Here is an 8303-nt window from a genome sequence, read left to right as displayed (position 1 = left end):
CAAAGACCGATGGTAGCTCATCGAGCCAACACCCCGGCGATTTTTCCACCGCATCGATGAGTCTCGGTTTGATACCGGAAAGCACCAAAGCGTTTGTTCTTTCCACTTGGCCATTGCCTTGTGGGTGTGCGACCGAGCACAAATCCAACCGGATATTCTTGTCCTCACAAAACCTTTTGAACTCACCTTGAGCAAAGTTTGTGCCATTGTCGTTGATGATGCTATGTGGGTATCCATACCGCAAAATGACATCTTTCAAGAATTTAACCGCTGTGCGCCCATCACACTTTGCGATGGGTTTGACTTCTAGCCACTTGGTGAATTTGTCCACCATAACCAAGATATGGGTCATGTTTCCCCTTGCTCGTTTTGAATGGGCCGACCATGTCTAGGCACCAAACTGCAAACGGCCAAGTCAATGGTATTGTTTTCAAGCCGGAGGCTGGGGTATGATTTTGCTTGGCGTACCTCTGGCACCCATTGCATTTTCTTACCATATCCTCCGCATTTTCCAAAGCTGTTGGCCAATAGAACCCATGCCGGAACACCTTTGCTACCGGCGCCCTTGAGGAAGCGTGATGTCCACACTCTCCTCGGTGAATCTCCTCGAGCATTTCCTTTCCTTCTTCCGGTTCCACACATCTTTGGAGGACACCGGTAACACTTCTCTTGTACATCTCGCCATTGATGATGGTGTAAGCCTTGGATCTCCTTTGGATCCTCCTTGATTCATCTTCGTCAACCGGCAAGGTGCCGTTGACCAGGAATTCCTTAATAGGTTTAACCCATGACGGAGTCTCCCGAACTAGGAATACCGGTACGTCTATGTCCATGCTATCCACGAGCATCGTTTCTTCCGATGCCGGCGCGGCAGCGGTCGATCTTACCGGAACAGTCCCCGAGCTTACCGGAACAGTCCCCGGGTTTCCTTCGTCGATATCCATTGGTACAATGTGTGACTCCGGTACAAAAATTGATTCCGACTCTGGACTTGGCTTGATTGATGGTACTCTCAGGTGTGCCAAGGCTATTCCGGGAGGAATTTCTTGTTGGGATGAGCCTAGCTTGGACAAAGCATCCGCAGCTTCATTTTCTGCACGCGGTACATGGTGAAATTCACAGCCTTCGAAGAAGCCGGCAATCTTTTGTACGTGAAACCGGTACGAGGCCATGTTGGCATCTTTTGCGTCCCAGTCCCCGGAACACTGCTGCACCACAAGATCTGAATCTCCATAGCAAATGATCCGGTGTGCACCGATTTCTTTTGCGACCTTAAGCCCATGGATCAAGGCCTCGTATTCAGCGACATTGTTTGATGCCCTGAAATGCACTTGTAAAACATACCGGAGATTATCTCCCTTTGGTGAGGTTAGCACCACACCGGCACCTAGACCCTCCTTGAGCTTGGATCCATCAAAGTGCATCTTCCAGTATTCCGCTCTTTGATCCGGGGGCTTGTATTGCATTTCCGCCCAATCGACCAAAAAATCAGCTAAAGCTTGCGATTTGATGGCGTCTCTTCTTTCGTACACCGGAACATACGGTGATATTTGTATTGCCCATTTAGCAATCCTGCCGCTAGCGTCCTTGTTGCACATGATATCAGAGATGGGTGCTTCACTCACCACTTTCATAGGATGTTCCTCAAAGTAGTGCTTGAGCTTGGTGGCGGCCATAAACACGCCATAGGTCATTTTCTGGAAGTGCGGGTAGTTTTGCTTTGAGAGGGAGAGCACCTCGCTCAGGTAGTATACCGGCCTCTGGACGGTTTTTCCTTCCTCTTCTCTTTCTACTACCACAACAACACTCACGACACGATTGGTTGCTGATATGTATAGCAACATCGGTTCTCTTTCCAACGGCGAAGCCAGTATTGGCGCGGTAGCTAACATCGTTTTCAGCTCCTTGAACGCTCGCGTCCGCTCGAGGGGTCCGTACGAACTTATCGGATTTTCTCATTAAAGCATATAGCGGCAAGGCCTTTTCTCCTAACCCGCTTATGAACCGGCTTAGAGATGCTAAGCTTCCGGTAAACTTTTGTATGTCCTTCGGATCCCGCGGTATCGTCATTCTCTCAATTGCCCCGATCTTTACCGGATTGACCTCAATGCCTCGGCTTGAGACGAGGAAACCCAAGCAGCTTGCCGAGCAGGGACACCGAAAGTACACTTTGCCGGATTGAGTTTCATCCGGAACCTTCTTAGGTTATCGAATGTTTGCCGGATATCGTCAATTAGGGTATCTTTTACCTTAGTTTTTATCACGATGTCATCCACATACACCTGCACATTCTTTCCGATTTGATCAAACAAGCATTTTTGCATACAACGCTGGTACGTTGCACCAGCGTTGCGCAAACCAAAAGGCATAGTGATATAGCAGTAAGCCCCGTGCGGGGTAATGAACGCAGTTTTTATTTGATCTTCCTTTTTCAAGGGGATTTGGTGGAAACCGGAGTACGCATCCAGGAAAGACAACAACTCACACCCAGCAGTGGAATCAATCACTTGATCGATCCGCGGTAAAGGAAAAGGGTCTCTTGGGCAAGCCTTGTTGAGGTTGGTGTAGTCGATGCACATGCGCCACACCTTCGGAGCCTTTGCCTCCAGGTTCTCGTCCTTCTTCTTTTCGACCATCACCGGATTGGCCAGCCACTCCGTATGCGTGACTTCCACAATGAAACCGGCAACCAGCATCTTCGTCACCTCTTCTCCGATAATCTTCCTCCTATCTTCAGCGAACCGGCGCAATGGTTGTCGCACCGGCTTGGCATCCTTCCGAACGTTTAGAGAGTGCTCAGCCAGCTCCCTCGGAACACCTACCAAGTCATCAGTAGACCGTGCAAAGATATTCCGATTCTCACGGAGGAAGCCGACGAGCGCGCTTTCCTATGCCTCACCGAGACCGGCACCGATACGAACGGTACGCTCGTGGAAAGCCGGGTCCAAGCACGATGTCCTTTGTTTCCTTTGTCGGTTTGAACGCCGGAGCGCTCGGACTTGCACTCATTGCCGCTAAACTCAACCGTGAGGACCGAGCCGCCGCAACCGCGGTTTGCATTCTTCTTTTTCCTCCGCGATCACCAGCGATTCCGCTAAGTTTGACCCGGCAGATGTCGTTTCCAAGTGAGATTTTGTAGTTTCCCACCACAGCCGGAGGTCCACGAGGTGCCGGCATCTTCATCTTGAGATACGCCGTGTGGGTCGAGGCCATGAAGGCCGCCGATGCTCGGTCTCCCCAAGCAATGCATGGTACGGACTATCTAAGTCCACCACCTCAAACTCAAGGTTTTCAACCCGGCAATTGTCACGTCCTCCAAACGACACATCCACCCGGACTTTTCCAACCGGTGCGCAGGACAAACCCGGAACGATTCCATGGAACGTCGTGTGCGTTGGCCGAAGCATGTTTTCTCGTTATGCCCGATGTATGCACGGTGTGCTTGTACATTATGTTTATGCTGCTCCCATTGTCTATCGAGCACCTTGCTGAACTTGACGCGAGTCGTGGGCCCTTTCATGATTGGGTCCACCACGAGAGCGTAGCCACCCGGGTTCGGCATGATTTTAGGATGATCCCGGTATGACCATGAGAGTTCCCGCTCCGACCACGGCATGTATTTTGGCACCGCCGCATCACCGCGTTCACCTCCATGGAACGACGGCGCAGGCTTTGCTTGTCCTGTCGGCTCGGTTACGAACACGACACAAGACACATCGTGGTCCTTATAAACGTTCCGGCCCAAGGGTGTCGGTGGAGGTGGTTGTCCGTAGCCTTCTCCCACTTGATTGACTTGCCGATATTGCTCGCTCGTTTTGCCGAGGGTGTACCGGTAAGGCGTTTGCCCCGGTAAGCGGTGGTGGTGGTGGTAGCCGCCGCCGACGCGGCATGTCCGGTGGTGGCATCATTGCATTGCCTCCTTGCCCTTGGGTGTCTTTTACCGCCCCCTTTTGCATCAAGTACTTGGTCCAGGTACAATCTTTTGTCAAGTGGTTCGACGGGTGAGCCGGATTCGGCGTGTGCCATCGGCAAGGTTGATCCATGGCGGCTTCCATGGTGTACTTCGCGGGCTCTTGCCAGTTCTTTTTCTGGCCCCATGGTTTCTTTTCGACCCACTGTTTCTTAGGACCAGCCCATGGCTGCGATCCGGTTCTTTGCCTCTGGCTGCCGCTGGCATCAGAGTTTTCCTGCACAGCAGCAACTTGCCGCGAGCCATACCTTCGATCCGGGAAATCTTCCCTCCTTTTGTTGTTCCGGTTGTCCCGGCATCGCCGTTGAGGCGGGTTTGATTGTTCCGGCTCAGCTTGTATCGCCGGTTGCATTGGGTCTCCCAACGCGTAGTTATCCGCCACACGCATCATCTCCGCCAACGTTGTTGGCATGTTCCGCTGCAGCCTTTGCCATAAAGGCGAACCTCGCCGGCATCCTTGGCTAAACCAAGCGATGGCCTGTGCCTCTATCACTCCTTCACAAGAGTTTCTGGTGGAGTTCCACCGGGTCGTGTAATCCCGATCCGTTTCTTGCGGGCGCCGCACGCACAAAGCGAGCTGCCGAGGCCTCGTTTGGCCTTCTCGTAGGTGCCGCCGAAGTTGCTCACAAAAGCTTCCTCAAAGTCCAAACAGCCATTTATGCTTCCTTCCGGCAAGTTGTTCAGCCGCATTCTTGCCGGTCCTACTAGGAACGTCGGCACAATTCTCACGGCCCAACGCCGGTTTCCTCCTCCAGCCTATGACTCCTCCGCCACCAGCAACGTATACCGCGGTCACGTAATCCGCGAGCCGCTCTTCCGGCTTAGTGGTGCCATCGTATGTTTTGGTGTCACGGGGCAACCGAAAGTTGCGAACCGGAGGTGGCTCTTTCATGATCCTTGGGCCAAAGCACTTTGGACCCGGAGGACCCTCTCGCCTCAATCATCTCTCGACAGGTATACTCTGTCCGTGACGGTGCCTCGCATCCCGTTCCGGCAAGTTTCTTTCTCCCAACCGCTCTCCCAAAGGTTTCCGTAAGCGGTGAGTCTTGTTGAATCAGCTTCATCGTAATGTTCTGGTGCCGCGGCCCTTGCCTGCCGGTACCTTGGTGGAGGCATCTCCTCATCATCATACGCTGCCCTTGCAGCCGGATAGTTTTGCCCGGTTTCATGTCTATCGGCATGATTGTTTCCGGCATAGCCTTCCTTGGCGTAGCCTCGCTCTGCCCCTTGGCTTTTTCTACCGGCATCGTGCTGCCCGGCTTGTTGTTTACCGGCAAGGACTGGATCGTACACGATCATCCGCCGTGCGTTCACTTCTTTTTCTTCTTCTTCGTCCGGATGGGGGGACGAGGCCTCGCCCATGGGACTTGCTTCCGGCATTCTTTGTTGAACGCGCGGATTTCGAGGCTATAGCCTTGTTCAGCCTAGCCAGCCTGCTCGGCCGTTCGCTCGCTCTACGCGATCTAGCAGCTCTCTGACACGCTCTTGTTGCTTTGCCAAAGCCTCTCCGGTAAGTGAGTCACACAGATCTACAGCAGCCTTAGCAGCTTTTATGGTTTTATCCGGGCTGCTGTACTTAGGTTTCTCTACGATGCTAGCAGATGCAGAGGTACTCTTGCCTGTAAGAACTTCCTTACGCAGATCCTGATCTAGATTGCGAGCTTTAAGCCGGTTTTCCGGTATCCTAGCAGCATGAGCGCTAACATAAGCAAAGCCATGGGCAGCGTTATACTCACGTACGGTTAGGTTCAGCTCGCGCTGCGCCCTGACGACGTCTTTGCCGCTCTCGAGTATCTTCTGGCGCTGCGCCTCCAGCTCCGCCTGAGCCGTTGCCGGGTCGATGTTCTGCGCGATGGGCGTTGCCAACGCGTTCATCGCCGCTTGGAGAGGTGTGGCCGGTGGTGCGGAAGACGCTCCCGGCGCGCCGGTGTCGCGCTCCAGCGGTGGCTTGGCCGCACGGGTCGCAGCCGCACGACCAGCAACTTCGTCCGCAGCCTCCTTGCCCGCGCCGGTTACGCCAGCCATCATCACCTCGACGCTGCCGGCGGCGCGGCCCTGCACTGCAGCCACCTTGGCGGGTCCGGTGCCACCAAGCACCGGCGAGAGGCGCCGGCGCACGGGGACGGTGCCGAAGTAGACGCGGTGGCTGCCGAACTCGATGATGCGGCCGTTCTTGGGGAAGATGCCGCCGTTGGCGAAGCAGCCCGCGTTGTCGTTGATGAAGTCGATGGAGTAGAAGCTCTGGACGAGCGCAGACACTGTCCGCTCGCCGGCGAACTCGAGGATGCCTGCCCGAATATGTATTCCAGCATGCGCCACTTCGAGCCCCACGGTGGGCGCCAACTGTCGTCGTGGTGAACGGACAGATGCCATAGGATGGCTTAAGTTGGGGCCGAATGGACGCAAGAGGATTCGGGGGAGGGTTTGTGATTAGATGGGATGAACTTCCGGATGGTTTCCTCAAGAACTTAGCCAAGGCTAGAGGTTGAAGAAGAAAGACATAAGGAAGAACTCGCTCTAGATCATCATCTTTATTGATCTCAACAAAGCTACAAGTTTCTCAGCACAAGTTCTTCCGTGTTCATGCGCGTGTGTGTAAGAAGGGCTGCCCCCTCTCCTTATATAGGGGAGAGGTGGCTTACAAGGCAAGAAACCCTAATGGCATCTTTGACTAGACAAACTACTTTACAAAGCTACTTTAATCATAGAAGACACCGGAGTCCTCTTTAATCAGAGATGCTGACGTCCTCCGGCTTCTTTGACCGTCATCCTTCTCTTTATCGTCAGCCCTTCGTATAAATTTACTTTGCTTAGCTCATCTTTGTCTTCTAGCTCTGGAGAGAATCTTTGACCAGTCCTGCCGACCTGCTCTTCCCTCCGGTGGCCCGGTATCTTCTTACCCTGTTCCGGCATACCCCTCTTGGGGATACCGGCTTAGCTTCACTTAGCTAAGTTCTTATCTTTAAGTTCTGGTACGAACATTAAACCGGTATCTTGATGGCTCAAACCATCCGGTTTGGCATGCCTTTGGCATACCGGGGGTCATCCCCCCAACAATCATCCACATAACAATATAAAAAAGGTAAGAAGCACATTGCGCATGAGCATAAACCAAAGAGGTAGCACTGAAAAATCAAAGAGACAGGAAGGAGCTCATATACCTGCAGAGGTGCCGAAGATGGCGAGATCATGAACAAGAACATCAGCTCTGGCCCAGGACAACAATGCTCACGCGTTTTTGCGATCTCGGCACCCACGGCGAAGACGCTCGTCAGGGCAGTGCCCTCTTCACTACTGTCTGCATCCCTGCAACCAACAAATATTGATTTAAGAAGATTCTAACCCAACAATACTTGATTCTAACCCAACTACAAACTGCTGATCTCAGAATACTCAATAAAACTCACTTCATGTTTCTTTTGTTTCTTCAATGATGCACTCTCTAATTCAGAACCGAAGGGAATGACTTCAACGCACTATAGTGTATTCTTTCATCGTAATATTCCATTCCCAACGATACTTGTTCCTTATCAAAACACCCACGAATACAACCTATTTAGACGGATACTTCAATTTAAAAAAACCTCTTGTTCTTGATTGTCGCACTCTCTGGTTCAATATTTTTGCCTCCCAACAACAATTTTCTCCTATTTTTCTTCAACCTGCGTCATCAGGTCATGATTTGTAAAGAGTTGCAGCGGCAAGGGGAAGAAAATACCAAAAAATAAGATGAAAAGGGAACAAAACACTACATACACATGGGATTGAAGCTGGTTGTGAATCACATGGCTTGCGCAGATAATTGAGCCCCATTGTCTTCTTGGATTTTCATCAAACACCTTGTAGGCGTTGAGAAAACAAATTTGCACAAACAAATATTAGAAGCTTTGGGAGCAGAGCAGTTGAAGAACGAGGCAAAAATCAGCAGGTGGAGAATAATGTGTGCACCTTCTTCAGAGAGAAAAATATGGCGAGGTTATGTGGACGTTCTGCATCGAATGTTTGTGCTGGACATGATTCCTAGGAATTCATTCCATGACATACCACACACCTTGGCCAAACATGTCCAGATCGAATCTCATAAACAAAGTTACAGGCATAGGCTCCATCTCGTATAATCTGAAAAGGAAGGCAGAGAAACAATTCAACAAAACTAAGCAAGAGAGTGGAGGTAGTCGATTTACAGATGCCCTCCTGCCAGGGTCGGCGACGAGTTCGTCTTGGCGGCCGCAACCTCCGCACATAGATGATGATGGGTGGAGGAGAGACGTGATGTGGAGGAAGCGCCAGACAATACCCTGTAGAGGGATCTAGCGGAGCAGGCCCAACTCAG

General features: G+C 51.9%; 1 long non-coding RNA gene across 1 annotated transcript; it reads right to left on the bottom strand.

Moving 5' to 3' along the window:
* Positions 1-7596: 7596 nt before the first annotated feature.
* LOC124677878 lies at positions 7597-7833 on the bottom strand. Its single transcript, XR_006994263.1, has 2 exons — positions 7727-7833; positions 7597-7632 (listed from the first exon to the last, which is right to left on the bottom strand). It is a non-coding gene; the product is annotated as an uncharacterized LOC124677878 (long non-coding RNA).
* Positions 7834-8303: the final 470 nt, after the last annotated feature.

Source organism: Lolium rigidum, chromosome 1 (assembly GCF_022539505.1).
Source record: "Lolium rigidum isolate FL_2022 chromosome 1, APGP_CSIRO_Lrig_0.1, whole genome shotgun sequence".
Classification (NCBI taxonomy): domain Eukaryota; kingdom Viridiplantae; phylum Streptophyta; class Magnoliopsida; order Poales; family Poaceae; genus Lolium; species Lolium rigidum.
Note: the sequence above shows the minus strand (reverse complement) of the source record. Positions and strands in the feature narration are given on the sequence as shown.